A 15,527-nucleotide genomic window follows, 5' to 3' on the forward strand; every position below is an offset into this window, starting at 1 on the left:
TCCCATCCTATCAATGCAGTCCCAGAGCTTCTTGACTAAGCCTCCTTTCCCATCCCTTTGTCAGTATATTCACAGAGCTTCCTGTATCCACTCCATTTCCCGTATCCTGTATTGTTGCAATCAGAGTACTTTAAACTGAAGTGTACACAGGGGTTTTTGCCAATGTCTGGTATTAAGTCAGTTTCTGTTCCAACTGCAAGATAGCATCCTGTACCATTGGCAACTTGTCTACAGATGTTGCACAGTTCCAAAAACAGAAATAGAAATAAGAAAATAAAGAGACAGCAGCTCTTGATTCTCATGCTTTTTTAATGTCAACTGAGTCCTTCAATTAGATTATACCCATGTAATCACTCCCTGCGACCATTACTCCATATATTTAATGTTGCATTGATTTTTATCCTCAGTGTTTGAACTTACCTATGAGTTGATTTTTAAAATTTCTGTTGATCGCCTCCCACATATTTAAGGATTCTTGCTGAAATTTATTAGTGCAATTATTCAGTCGAGTTTTATACATTTCCTGCAACATGGGATCAACTCACTTCATTGCATTTTATGTATTTATGGATTTCTTCAAATGATTAAACCTCCCTGTGAAAGAGAGAAGTTTTACTAGGATGGAAGAAGTAAGATTTTGCTTGTGGGCAAATTTGTAACTCTCATAGTTGCTGCTTGGTGTTTCCAACTGTCCCAGATGATAATTAGTCTGCTGTGACTCAGTGAGCAGCTTGTGTGCCTCTGAATCAGGATGTTCTGGGTTCAATACTCAGCGGAAAGCAAAATCTATTTTGACACTCCAGTGTGACACTGAGGGTTTGCTGCACTGTCAGAGGTACTGTCTTTCAGATTGGCTCCTGTCTGCACTCTCAGTGGACATGAAAACTTGGCTGGGGCAAAATGGAGAAAAGCAGGGGAATTCCTGATCAATATTTATCAACTGAATAGTTTATCTGCCCATTCATTGTGAAACTGATATCTACAAATTGGCTGTTGTGCCCCACAGTGACAATGTTTCCAAATAACTCTCAGGGCTGGAAAGCACTTTGCAATGTTCCCAATGTGAAAGATGACATAGAAAGTCAACATTTTCTTTTTTGCATTTATGTCTAATGAAACATATGGATAGTAATTATTGTTTCCATGTGTTTAGGGAGTTCCTTGAGATGTCAAAATTAAATAGCCTCTTTCAGGCTTCTGTGGAATAACCAAAGTCATTTTTCAGCTGCAGAAAGATCAACCAAAGATGACAGGAACCATGTCTTCAAAATGTTGGGAATGGCAAATGATATCAAGTTTGCGGACTAGAATCTTAGGGAGACAAAGATAAGACAAATGCTTCTCTGCTCAACCAATTCCTGATTTCCCTGACTGTGCTCCCCAAGAAACATTTATTTCCACAATGCAGAAGGAAAGCATGAGCATTGACTGACTTTGGATATTAGGGCTTACTTCTGTAGAAGTCCAGCTCTCAACAGAGTGAAGGAGTAGGCATGTGTCTATAATGTGGTGTAGAAGGCTTGATGATCTTTCCTCATTTTATAATTTTTTGTGTTACTATGAGCAACATGACCATATTAAGGCTTGCATTCTATTAATTTAATTGAATTTCAGATGGCTGAGCGATATATTTATATATCAGGGACATTTATGCTTTTTCCTCTTCACATAGAAAACCATGTAAACTTGCTATTGTATTTTCGGCCCAGACTCTCTCATGAACTTATTAGTTACTATGATGTTGAGGAACTTTCAAAATGAAAGTTATCTGGGAACTGAACAGTCTAAAAAAAACAAGTAATTTTGATTAGTAAATGGAGACCATATTAATTTCACTTGGTCTCTTGTGACAGTATATCTTTCCTTGAACTTGTGACTCATACTTAGAATAATCCACAATTGTGTGGCCCTGTGCTGCACTGAAAATTAAAATGTAAATTCATATGGGGTTAAATGAATATCCTTTCTATATATTCTATTTGGATACTACATTTTACACCTAAGTTATCTGATTTTCCTCACTCCCATGCTGGACATACAAAATGCACGGTCCTAACCTTAATTTCCTCATTACCCTCCTTCACCTCCAATGTTCTCTGAACCCAGATTCTGTCCCTCCCCTCACCTTTGAGCTAGAAAGGCATGGAATCAAGATTCATTCTGTAATCAAAGCTGGCATTCCAGTCAAGCCCTGAGGGAATGTTGCACTTTTAGATGCGCCATCTAAACTGAGATTGTGACTGGTGTCTCAGATGCAAGTAAAAAATTCCTCAAAATATAGTTTGAAGAAAAGCAGTAAAGTTCTCCCCCATTGAAATTTGGACAATTTAGGGAAGTAGGCAAATACATGGCAGATGCAGTATAATGTGGGTAAATATGAGGTTATCCTACTTTGGAAGCAAAAATAGGCAGGGAAGTTATTATCCGAATAGGGATAAATTGGGAAAGGGGGGCTTGCAATCAAATCTGGGTATCCTTGCATACAGTCACTCAAAGTTATATAAGGCAGTGAAGAAGACATGTAATATATCGACGCTCACAGTGAGATGATTCAAGTACAGGAGGAAGGATGGTTTGTTGCAACTGTACAGGGCATTGACAAGAGCACACCAGTTTATTGTATGCAGTTTTGGTCTCCTCAACTGAGGAAGAATGCTGTGGATGTTGAGTGAGGGCCAAGATAGTTGACCAGAATGATTCCCAGGATGGCAGAACTGATGTAAAGAGAGAAGTTTGATTCATTAGGAATATATTCACTTGAGATTAGAGGAATGAAGGGGGAATCACTGGTAAAATTCAAACAGAATTAGACAGGGTTAGATGCAAGAAGTATGTTCTCAATGACCATGGAGTCAAGAGCCAATAGTCACAGTGGTCACAGTCTAGGGATAAGGCCTTTTAGGATAGAAATGAGGTGAAATCTCTTCACCCAGATAGTGAACCTGTGGAGTTATCTGCCACAGGAAACTGTTGAGGCAAAATAACATAGAGTATTTTCAAGAAAGGTGTTGATATAGTTCTTAGGACTAAAGGGCTTGAAGGATATGATGAGGGAACAGGAACAGGATACTGAGTTGAAAGATCAACCATGGACGTATTGAATGGTGGAGCAGGCTTGAAGGGCTGCATGGTCTACTCCTGAATCTACATTCTATGTTTCTATGTTCTAGTCAATGTTCTTACCTCAACAAATGCCACCAAAAGATTCATTTATTTTGTTACTGCTTTAAATGGAACTTTATTGCATAAGTTGACTCTGGTAGATCCTACAAAAGCGCTTACAGTTCAAAGCCATCCCATTGACTGTAAAACGCTTCATGACAGTTTAAGGTTGCCAAAGATACTATGGAAATATGAATTGTGCTTCCTCTTCTTTCTTCACCATTGTACTCCACCCACAACCTCTTCTGTTTTGGGGGATCTCTACATTTTTTATTCCATATCACTGCCCTCCTTTTTTCTCTTTCTCAAGCCTCACCTTCTCTTATACTCTCTGTTGTCATGAGCTCCTCCTTTCAGATCACAAGCACACATCCTCAAATATTCCATTCTTTTTCAGTAATGTAATTATTGAGTATAAAGTGAGCTCCTCTTATCTACAGGTGGTGGGAAAGGTTCTGGAGTAACGCAGAGAATGAAAAGAACACATAAGCTCTTTAAAACTGGTCGGCTCAAAGGACGGGTAAAAAGCCACTACCTAATAGACAAAATCCTCCTCTCTCTGATGCATCAGAAAAATAAGCTCAAAATCAATGCATGCTTCTATGTTTCAGTGTCATGGAAACAGTTGGTACATGTTTCCTCTGCTTTTCTCAGTTGATGTTTACACAATATATTCACTGTGACGATTCAGGGAGTAAACACTTGCAAGGCAAATAATCCAACATTAAATAGATGGAGAACCTAGTATACATAATTTACAATGAAACAAGTTGCTTTCTTTGTAATCACATTCAATATGTATCTTCGTGCTGTAGGTGATAATTCAGTTGCTATTCTTCAACAAATGTTGCCATTGCTCTTTGATCTCTTGAACCCATGGTTGATATTTGTCACGGTTCACCCTATTTTTCTGTATAAAGGATTAGTTTCTGCACAGACTGACAGGCTGGTTATTAGTGCAGTTCTTGACAACATCTCTTTTAACCCACCAATCCTATCTCAAGCAAAAGCACACCTTGACCTGGGAAAAGTTAATAATATTTATTTATGTGATTGCTTTACGACAACTGTGACTACATTTCAGAAATGTTTTTCACTTGTCCTAAGGGTCATGAAAGGAGCAAAAGGGAAATAACTTCAGTCTTATGTAACTGCTCTGAAAGTCACCAACCAAATGTCAACTTTGCAATGCAGGATACCTTTCCAAGGTATCAGTAATACACTGGATTTGGAATCTTTTATAAATTGGATAAGTCTAAACTGTTACTGGATCATGCTGTACCTCATCAGAAGAACAAGTGAATGCTAACGAGAGAAATCAGACTTGGCATCATTATTGCAATTCACTCCACTGTTGGAGAGGCACTGTCCAGTGGGTGTGAGAAAACTTAATAAATTGCTCTTCCCTTGAGGTGACAAAATGTGTGAATTGCAAAAAGCCCTGTTTAGCAACTGATAGAACTAATAAACTGATCAGAAGAGTGGCCGAGTGCCATAAATTGGATCAGGAGAAATATCAGAAAGTGCAATTCAAATCCTAACTATACTGTTTGAAAGATACATTTTGCTGTTTTCTTTACGCTTGTTTGGACAGAGCTGTGGGACAATTTGTTGGTTCCTGATCTCCTGTTGTGCCAGTCAATCCAAACATGAGACAGGGCTACAGTTTTAAGTTTGAATGTGGAGTCATAGCTGCTGGCTATGTGTCTCGATACTCATTGTTCAAATACTGTCTTCTTGTCTAAAATCTGCTCCCTGATGAATCTCAATGCAACGATTAAGCTCTTTCACACTGGCCTCTTTTGATGCTCCCTGATCTTAGCTCAGCTCCAATCTCTGACTCACATTGAGTTGACAGCTCATTTTTCTTGTGATAATAAAATGTGAGGCTGGATGAACACAGCAGGCCCAGCAGCATCTCAGGAGCACAAAAGCTGATGTTTCGGGCCTAGACCCTTCATCAGAGAGCTCCTGAGATGCTGCTGGGCCTGCTGTGTTCATCCAGCCTCACATTTTATTATCTTGGATTCTCCAGCATCTGCAGTTCCCATTATCACTGATACATTTTTCTTGTGAGCTGGTTTTTCCACCAATTACCATCAATGAAGCCTGATACCATTATCCCTTAGCAATGTACTGAACGTTCCACTATAATTCTATTTTTCACTTTCAACACTTTTGCCAGTCATGTCTTCAAGTACTGTAAGGAAGCAACTTGAAATATTCTTGTTTATTGGAGAAGAATGGAGACTTTCAATTCCCACCTGTTTCCCTATATTGACCACATCCACTATCCAAAGCAGCTCTGTTATGAGCAAGTAACTGGTTGTACAAGTACTGGTTAGGACCTACATGGGGGTTTATCATGCCCAAGTGAAAAATGAGTTAGTTGCAAGCAATGGCTTTTACTGCAACAACCTCTTGGCAAGTTAACCTCAAGTGTGAACATTGTGAAAGGTGCTATATAAATACAGTGCTTTGTGACATTATTGCATGCCCTTGGGGAACAGGAACAGAAATAATACAAATAGCATTTCAAGAAAAGGGAAGAATTTTCAGGGAGCTGGCCAAATGGGTAGAACGGTGGCAAATGGAATTCAGCCTGAGAAATGCTAGGTAATGCTTTGTGGGGGGTTAACGAGACAAAGGACTACATTTATAAGTGATCAGGCCCTGGGAAATACTGAAGATCAGAGGGACAATGGAGTGTATATCGATGGATCCCTGAAAGTAGCAGAGTGGATAGACAAGGGGCTTGAGAAGGTGTAAGGGATACTTGCTGAAATTAGTTTAGGCGTAGAATACAAGAGCAGGGAGGATTTGCTGAAACTGTTTAAATGCTAGTTTGGCCACAACTGGAAGACAATGTGCAGTTCTGGTCACCACATTAGAGGAAGCATGTGATTGCACTAGAGACAGTGCAGAGGAGATACATCAGGATGGTACCTGGGTTATGAGGAAGAATTGGAAGTCTGGCATGTTTTCCTCAGAGCAGCAAAGACAGGGTCTAGATCTGATAGAAATGCATAAGAAGACAGGCTTCACAGGTCATGGTGGATCCTCTCCTGGGTCATCTTGGGTTGTCACATTGTATTCTACGAATCTTCCCTGCGAACCTTTGATGAATTTTAACTGACAGGCTGGCTTCCAGGTGTGCATGAGTTTTATCTCCCCATGCCCCTGACCTTCCAGAATATTCTGTGACCAACAGGGTCAAGAGCTGGGTTCAAATATCCAATGGGATTTACCAGCACCCTCCACTGTTTCCATGTCAGGACGTACAACCTACGTGTATTCAGGCAGTCAAGATGCCAGAAAGACTCAGTGACACTTCCCTAATGCACAACCCTTGCTCTGGCTGTAACTGGTTTCCCTCGAACCTTTGTAATCTCTTGGATCTTGTTTCCACTGTTCTCTGTAGCAGATGGCTGCTGGCTGCTGTTTAATCCAGTTTGACCAATTTTCTGTCAGACCCGATTTCTCTGGTGGTGGGTCAATTTAGAACATCAAATGCTGGACCCATGATTACCTGACTGAGGATATAGATTTATGATTAGAGGTGAGAAAGCTAAGAAGGGAGTTGAGGAGAAATGCTTGCATCCAGAGGATGGTGGAAGTGTGGAACTCACTGCCTGTTAGGATGCTTGAGTTAGAAACACTCAAAACATTTAAGTAGTCTCTAGATACCAACTAGTATTGCCCTAACCTCCAGGCCTATGGGTCAAAAGCTGGAAAGTGGGATTGGTGTAGTCAGATCTTTGTTGACCATCATTGATACAATGGGCCAAATGACCCCCTTCTGTGCTGTAAACATTTGTAACTGAGAGTCTGGGACACAAATCAAATATCTAAAAAACAACTAAACCAGCCAAACCACAAATTGGGATGAGCACCTTGGTTTGACATCAGGATTAAACAACTGAGAGCTAAATTGCAGTGATTTGGAACATAACCTAATGGCCTGAAGAACTGTCAAGAAAAAACATAGCAGGAACTTGCAGTTCCCATCTCCAAGAAAAAAAGTTACACATTGACAGATGGAGAGTGCAAGAGGGGGAGAGAGAGAGCGAGAGAGAGAGAGAGGGAGATACTGAGATGATGAGAAACAGAGAAAGAATGACATATTAACAGAAGGAGAAACTGAGAGACTGATACAGATAAAGCAGAAAATACATATACAGAAAAAAACCCAACATTTTAACAAAGTGAGAAAGAGAAGTAACGCAATGAAGAAGCAGATGACACAAATATAGGTCAAGGGACAGAGAGTGTTGAGATAGCAGGGAGGCTGCAAAAAGCTTTGGACAGGCTAAGAGAATGGGCAAATAAGTGGGAAATGGAACACAATGTGAGAAAATGCAAGGTCATGCACTCTGGTGGGATGAATAGAATCATAGACCCCCTACAGTGTGGAAGCTGGCCATTCAGCCCATGAAGTCCACACCAACCCTCCAAAGAACATCCCAGCGCACACCATCCCTATAACCCTACATTTCCCATAGCCAACCCACTCAATCTGCACATTTTTGCATTGTGGGAGGAAACTGGACTGCCCAGAGAAAATCCACACAGACACAGGGAGAATGTGCAAAGTCCATGCAGTCATCCAAGAGTGGAATTGAAGATGGGTCCCTGATATTGCGATGCAGTATTGTTAACCGCTGAGCCACTGTGCCACCCAAGAGGTATAGAATATTTTCTAAATAGGGAAATGCCTCATATCTCTGAAACATAAAGGGACTTGGGAGTCCTAGTTCAGGGTTCTCTTAAGGTTAACATACAGGTTCAGTTGGCAGTCATGAAGGCAAATGCAATGTTAGCATTCATTTCAAGAGGGCGAGAATACAAGAACGAATGTACTGCTATGGTTGTATAACGCTCTGGTCAGACCGCATTTGGAAGATTATGAGCAGCTTTGGGCCCTGTGTCTAAGGACTGAGTGCTGGCCTTGGAGAGAGTCCAGAAGAGGTTTACAAGAATGAACCCAGGGATGAAAAGATCTCCATATGAGGAGTGATTGAGGGCCCTGGGTCTGTGCTGAATGGAGTTTAGAAGGATGATGGGGAATTTCAATGAAACTTTCAGGATACTGAAAGACCTGGATAGTGGACATGGAGATGATTTTTCCACAAGTAGGAGAGACTAGGATCCAAGAGTACACTTCAGTTTGAGGGGACAACCCTTTAGGACTAAAATGAGGAGGAATTTCTTCAACCGGAGGGTGATGAATCTGTGGAACTAATTGCTGCAGAGATCTGTGGAGGCCAAGTCATTGAGTGTAATTTGGAGAGACTTGAATAGGTTCTTGATTTGTAAGGGGATCAAGAATTAAGGGGAGAAGGCAGGAGATTGGGGTTGAGAACACATCAGCCATGATTGAATGATGAAACAGATATGATGGGCTGAATGGCCTTATTATGGTCCTATATCTTATGGTCTTATGAGTCTTCATATTTAATATTTCTTAGAGGACATATATGTTGAAGGTTAGTGGAAATGTTGATTTATTTCAAGTTTTTTAGAAATTTATGAAGTTGCTCCTTTGAAATGGTCATTGAAGAGTCAGTGTGTACATCATTTTAACAAATCTTCCGAAAAATCATGCCATCAGATGAGACCTGCTTGTCCTGCTGTAACACTCTGTTCAGGCTGTTCAAACAGTGTCCGAGTGGAGATACCCTTTTGTACTTGTAATTAATTGAGGAACAAAAAGTTGTGGCTGTCCAGCCAAAATCTCCTATTTCTGGAAGGAACCTTCTTTTTGAGTTTAAGGTGAAATTTCCTTCTGTAAAATTGACTGAACTTCTGAATATTTTATTTCCTAAGCAAGCTGTATCTGCCAATACCCCAGCATCAATCAAACACAGTCAATGATTTGACTACACATGTCAGACTACACTTCAGAACATTCTATATCTTATACCTTACAGATAACATTCCAAACACCATGACCTCCACTTATGGGTATCTATTGACTCAACTGCAAGACAGACCTCAGGAACTGGTAGAACAGTTGTACAGAGTTGCCCTGGGAGTCCTCAACATTGACTCTGAACTCCATGAAGTCTCATCGCAACAGATCAAACACAGGCATGGAAACTTCCTGCTGATAACACATTGTGAACATCCATCCCAGTAGCAGTACCACAGACTGAAGCTGACCAAGTCCTCAAGGACATAGCTGCCTGGCTGTGTCAGTAGAAAGCAGTGAGGGAATCAACACAAGAGAAAAAACTATTTTACCACAATCTCACCAATCTATCTGACAAAATGCCTCTGTTCATGAAATTATTAATAGAAATGACAGCCACATAATGTTTATGGAGACAAAATTCTCATCTTCACATTCAGAACACCTCCATTGTGTTGGGTGCCATTGCTTTCATGTTAAATTAGACAAATTTGGTATTATTTAACAACTCAAAGCTGAGTATTCATAAGGCACTGTGGGCCATCAGCAGCAACAGAATTCTATTCATCAATAATTTCTAACCTCATGGCCATAATATCCCCCGCTATCATTACCATTGGGCCAGGGGATCAAATCTAGCTCAATGTAAAGAGCAGGAGGACAAGCTAAGAACAACACCTTTAGACATTCCTAAAGATGATGTGATAATCAGGAGAAGCTGCAATACAGGACTACATGTCAAACATTGGAATCAAAGATCAAAACTGTAGCCTTGTCACATCTACTGGTGAATGGTTGTGGACAAATAAACAAGTAATAGGAGGTGAGGGTTCTACAAGTGACCACATCTTTAATGATGGGAAAGGGCAATACAAAAGCCAAGGCTGCAATACTTGGACCCATCTTCAGCCAGATGTGCCAAGTGGATGATCCACCTCAGCCTCCACCTGAGGTTCTCAGCAAGGCATATGATTTCTAAAAAATATAGGAACATAGGAACAGGAGTAGGCCATTCAGCCCCTCAAACCTGTTCCACCATTTAGTAAGATTATGGGTAATCTGTAAAGACTAAAGGCACTGGATATTGCAAAGGCAACTTTTGAGAGCAATACTTGAACAATAATACTGAAACCGTATCCTACAGGAATAACAATGTCCCTAACCAAGCTGTTCCAATACAGGCACAGCCTTGATATTCACCCAACAATGTGGAACATTGCCCAGTATGTTCCTTACATGAAAAACAGGACATATCCAACCCAGCCAATTGTTATCTCATCCGTTTACTGTCGATCATCAGTGAATTGATGGAAGGGATCATCAACAGCTATCTAGTGGTACTAATAAAGGATTAACCTGCTCAATGATGTTCAGTTTGGATTCCGCGAGGCCCATCAGCTCCTGATCTCATTACAGCCTTGGTTCACACATGGTCAAAAGAGCTGAATTCCAAAGGTAGGGTGAGAGTAACTGTACTTGACCAAAGGCAACATTTGACTAATTATGGCATCAGGGAGACTTACAGCCTATTGTATTCTGTAAGAATCAGGGAAAAGCTCCCTGCTAGTTGGAGATATTCTTCACAAAAAGGAAGCTTACTTCGATTGTTAGAGTTCAATCATTTCTGCCACAACACTGACGGAGTTCCACGGCGTAATGTCTTAGACCCAACCATTTTGCTCATCAATGACTTTCCTTCCATCATAAAGTCAGAAGTGGGCATGTTCACTGATGGTTGCACAATGTACAGCCCAATTGTGACTCCTCCAACAGTGAGCAGTCCACACCCACAAGCAAAGAGGCTTGGGCAATATCCAGGCTTGGGCTGATAAGTGATGTATGACTTGTGCGAGTCAATGACCATCTCATGAGAGAGAAATCTAACTATCGCTCCTTGACATTCTTCTCCAAGCCACACACAATCTTGATTTGCTTTCTTACAATTACTGCGTTAAAATATTGGAACTCCCATCTGAACAGCGCTTCCTGTACACATAAACCATGAGGATTGAAGTGGTTTAAGAGAGCAAGTTACCACCAGCTTCTTCTTTGCAATTATTGATAGACATAGCCAGAAATGCCAATATCCATGAATGAATTTTTAAAATCCTCATTACCTTCAAGAATGACCCTAATGGTGTGTAATTGTTTTTCTTTTTAATATGTGAACCTTTGCAGTGAGGTACAAAAACAAAGTTGCTGAAAAAGCTTAGCAGGTCCGGCAGCATCTGTGGAGGAGAAAACAGAGTTAATGTTTTGGGTCTGGTGAACCTTCCTCAGAACAGAGGAAGGGTCACCAGGCCCAAAACATTAACTCTGTTTTCTCCTCCACAGATGCCACCAGACCTGCTAAGCTTTTCCAGCAACTTTGTTTTTGTTCCTGATTTACAGCATCCACAGTTCTTTTGGTTTTTCTTTGCAGTGAGATATTGCAGACTGTGTTCATTCACTAATTATAGCATATTGATTCAATAAGTTTTGTTTTGATATTAAACCAACAACTGCAATAATTAGATAGACCTATTTGATTTTTTTTTAACTTAAAGCCTGGTATTTAAAAGACATTTACTCAGTCATCTCAATAACCGGGAAATATGTTTTTATTTGATATTGTGACCCATGGATTAGTAGGACTAGAGTGACAATGCATTCCCCTAGCCTTAGTTGTAACAGCAGTGACACAGCGTTGGTGAGAAACAGAGAAAGAGAACGACATGCTGATAGACAGAGTAACACCACTGATGGAGAAATAGATTGATACTGACACTGAGAAACAAAGAGATTGAGTGGAAGAAAGAAATGCTGACACAAAGGCCATGATCTTCCACACCCAGAGCTGGCGAGAGTAGTGATGGATGAGATGACTTCATTAGGCAAGAGTCCAAAATTTAGGTTCCTACCGTCAAGAGAGTAACACACTGACAGAGGAAGAAATGTGAGAAAGAGACAAAAAGAAAGACAGTGGTGCTAGGTGTAGGTTTCCACCCCTAACTTCCACCTTTACAGTCAAGGATGAGATCTCTGCAGCTTAGCCTGCTCAACCAGCAGTCACTTAGTGGGGCCATTAACTAACTTGAGACCAGACTCCCATCCTTATTACTCATCCTCTGCGACCTCTGATTGGCTGTCTGTTCCCGACAGCATCATCAAGAGCAGCGTCCACTGCTGGGACTACAGGCAGCTCACAGACGAATGTGTACTGCAATATAGACTGGAGTATAAGGCAAAACCAACGTCTTGTGAGGTACAGTGTTATAGTTCCAAACCCTGGTGTAGGTGAGAAGATGGGGGGATGACGACCAATGTGACAGGGCAAGGGTCAACAGTAAGCTCATGGCAGAGGTGGGAGGACTGAAACATTTCTTTGGGGATGGAATCCAATTGGTACAGATGACATAAAAAGGAGCCTTTATATGACCACCAGTGTGTCCGGTTTCATCTGATGGGCTGGACACTCGGAACCAGTCTCCCATGTTGCAGCTAAAGTCCAAGTAGCAGTGGGAAGAGGCACTTAGAGACATATAGACAGTGAGATACCTTTACAGAGAGTAACAGACAGCATGAAGTTTACCCTGACACAAGATAGTCTGCCACACACTGACACATAGGGAGAGATAGAGGTATAACTACAATGTGAGAGAATCATCAAAACCACAATATTAATTTAATTTTTATCTTCCTCTTGTTTCCTGTTTGATTTCAAAATGGTAACAATAAGTTTCTAAAATGATGTTTCATGTATTGTGGTGTCACACTAGACCAATTAAGCATTTGGGACAAATTGAATGGAGCGTTCAGTTAAATTGTATCAAAGCAATTGTGATGTTTCCACTCGGCTCTTGAAGAGTTCTCACTTAATGATATAGACAGGAAAAGTTATGAAGAAATAAATGAGAATAAACACAGAAGAAAACATTGCAACCATAAGGGAAAGCTTCAAAAAGTCTGAAAAGAGGCAGTAAAGTGTAAATCCATTAGAGACAGAAAGTCCACAAGCAGTCTGAGAGGTACATTATCCTCTGAGTCCAATGTATTGTCTGCTTCAATTAACTTCTCTGTTAACTTATTTCTCCAATCTATCACTTCTCTGTAAAAGAAGTTTCACTTGACTTTCTTCTGTCAAATTTTCTAAATTTTTAGCTTACAACCCCTACATTTGAAATGATTTCAATGCGTTGGATCAAAACAGAAAATGAGGAAAATACAGGAGGCCTGTTCTAATTGAGCAAGTGAAACATAAAGTGCCATGGTCAATGAGACTTGCAGATGACGTAAAACCATGTACTGAAGACAATCATAATATGACAGAGAACTGAAGAATGGAAGTGGAAGACAGGGGAATGAAGATGAGTCAACTAAATGCTCAATGTATGCACTGACAGTCTGAGCCTAGGGAAGAGGATTGGAATTAAGGAGTAAAGATTATGGGTGAGCACCTGAAGAAAGTGAGTAGCTTCAATTATCTGGTAACAAAATAATGAAAGTATCAATAAGAAATTAAGCAACAGGATGCTTCTGGTTGGAGTAACTGGAAAAGGACAACTGGAGTGATCAGTGACTGAAAAGTATGACTGCACCTGCGAGATGTGCAGGCTGGGTGTGAGCCCAGCTCTATTATACCTGCAAAAACATGGGCCACATCAAGAAGAGAGGAGCATTGATTGAATTCCAATGAGACATAGATGCTCAGAAGTGTTGAATTACAGGAAAAGGACAAAATTAGGAATTAACATGTCAGGTGGCCAGTCAAGATTATGGAATAATTCCAAACAAAAAATACCAAAAGGAGAGTGAAGTTGCATTGTCATCTGTTGCAGAGGGAGGGAGACAGTTTAGCAAGGTGAGCTTTGGAGATGGGACAGCTAGGGAGAAGAAGAGGGAAGGGCTAAAACCTGATGAAAATATGTCATATTAAGAGACTTAAATGCAGTGGAATTGGAAGAAGAATGGGTAGCTAGAAGAAAGGAGATGGAGAGTGTGGTTAACCAATGTTGTGACCAACCCAGCCAACATAGGAGGAACTGGAAGAAAAAGAAAGAAGACCACCGCATAGGTCTGATAGCATTTGTGCAACAAAGAAATGAAGTTCATGTTTCAGAAGTACCAACTGGAAATGTTAATTATATTTCTCCCTTCTCCCTAAATATACACTCCTGGAATATAGCCACTGAGAGGCCAGTATTGATTTAGCATCCTTAATTACCCTGAGTGGTATTAATGAGCTGCCTTCTTTAACAGTAGCGATCCTTGGGGTGGAGGGGCAGCGTTGTTTTGTTAGGGTGGGAGCTCCAGAATTTTGGCCCAGTGACACTGCAGGAACAAGCAGTTTACTTCCATGTCAGGATGGTGTGTGGTTCGGAAGGGAGTTAGCAAGTGGTCTGTGCCTGATTACAAACCTGTGAAGTACTTTGGAGACATCATTGCATTAATGGTGTTGTATAAATGAATGTTGTTGTTGCTAAATTGCTTCACAATTTGGAAAATATCCATTACCCGTTTGGTTTGTGAGAGAGGAGGCTGATGACTGGCCATGTGGAAAGTGGCTTTGGAGCTTCCTAAATATGGAAGAGAAATCAAATTTGATTCTTCATCCTCATCTGTTCAAACTTCCTTAGGCCCACCTCTGCTCAAACCAATTCCAATTAGACGCTACCACCTGGAACATCTTCCACTTCCCATCCCACTCTGCCTTCCGCAAGGGCCATTTCCTTTGCCACTCCTTAGTTCGCACCACACTCCCCATCAACCGCTCCAAACAGCCTGGTACCTTGTCCTGTAACCGTACAAGATGCAAAACCTGCCCAGACACCATCTCCCTCACCTCCATTCAGGGCCTAAGCAGTCCTTCCAAGTGAGACAGAACTGTAATTGCACCCTCTTCTGGCCATTTCTATGTTGGTGTATATAAACTAAAACTGTATTAAACTGTTCTTGATGGTTATAGATTAGATTCTCTACAGTGTGGAAACAGGCCCTTTGGCCCAACAAGTCCACACTGCCCCTTGGAGCATCCCACCCACTCCAATCCCCCTATAACCTACACACCCCTGAACACTATGCGCAATTTAGCATGGCCAATCCACCCAGCCTGCACATCTTTGGACCGTGGGAGGAAACCGGAGCACCCAGAGCAAGCCCCTGAAGACACAGGGAGAATGAGCAAACTCTGCACAGACAGTTGCCCTAGGCTGGAATCGAACCCAGGTCCCTGGTGCTGTGAGGCTGCTTGCAAACCACTGAGCCACCGTGCCACCGTGCCACCTGGGATGGTGCTCCAACTTGTAACTATACGCATGTAGTATTAGAGCCCAATGCTGAATTCATATGGTGGGAGTTTGTACACAATCTGCCACAAGGTAACCATTAGGTTTTGTGGTCATTTGGAAATAATCACACTTTGAAAAACAACCACTGGAGCTGATGTTGAGTATAGCTTTTCTGGCTCTTGTGGGCT

Source organism: Stegostoma tigrinum, chromosome 23 (genome assembly GCF_030684315.1).
Source record: "Stegostoma tigrinum isolate sSteTig4 chromosome 23, sSteTig4.hap1, whole genome shotgun sequence".
In the NCBI taxonomy this organism is placed as follows: domain Eukaryota; kingdom Metazoa; phylum Chordata; class Chondrichthyes; order Orectolobiformes; family Stegostomatidae; genus Stegostoma; species Stegostoma tigrinum.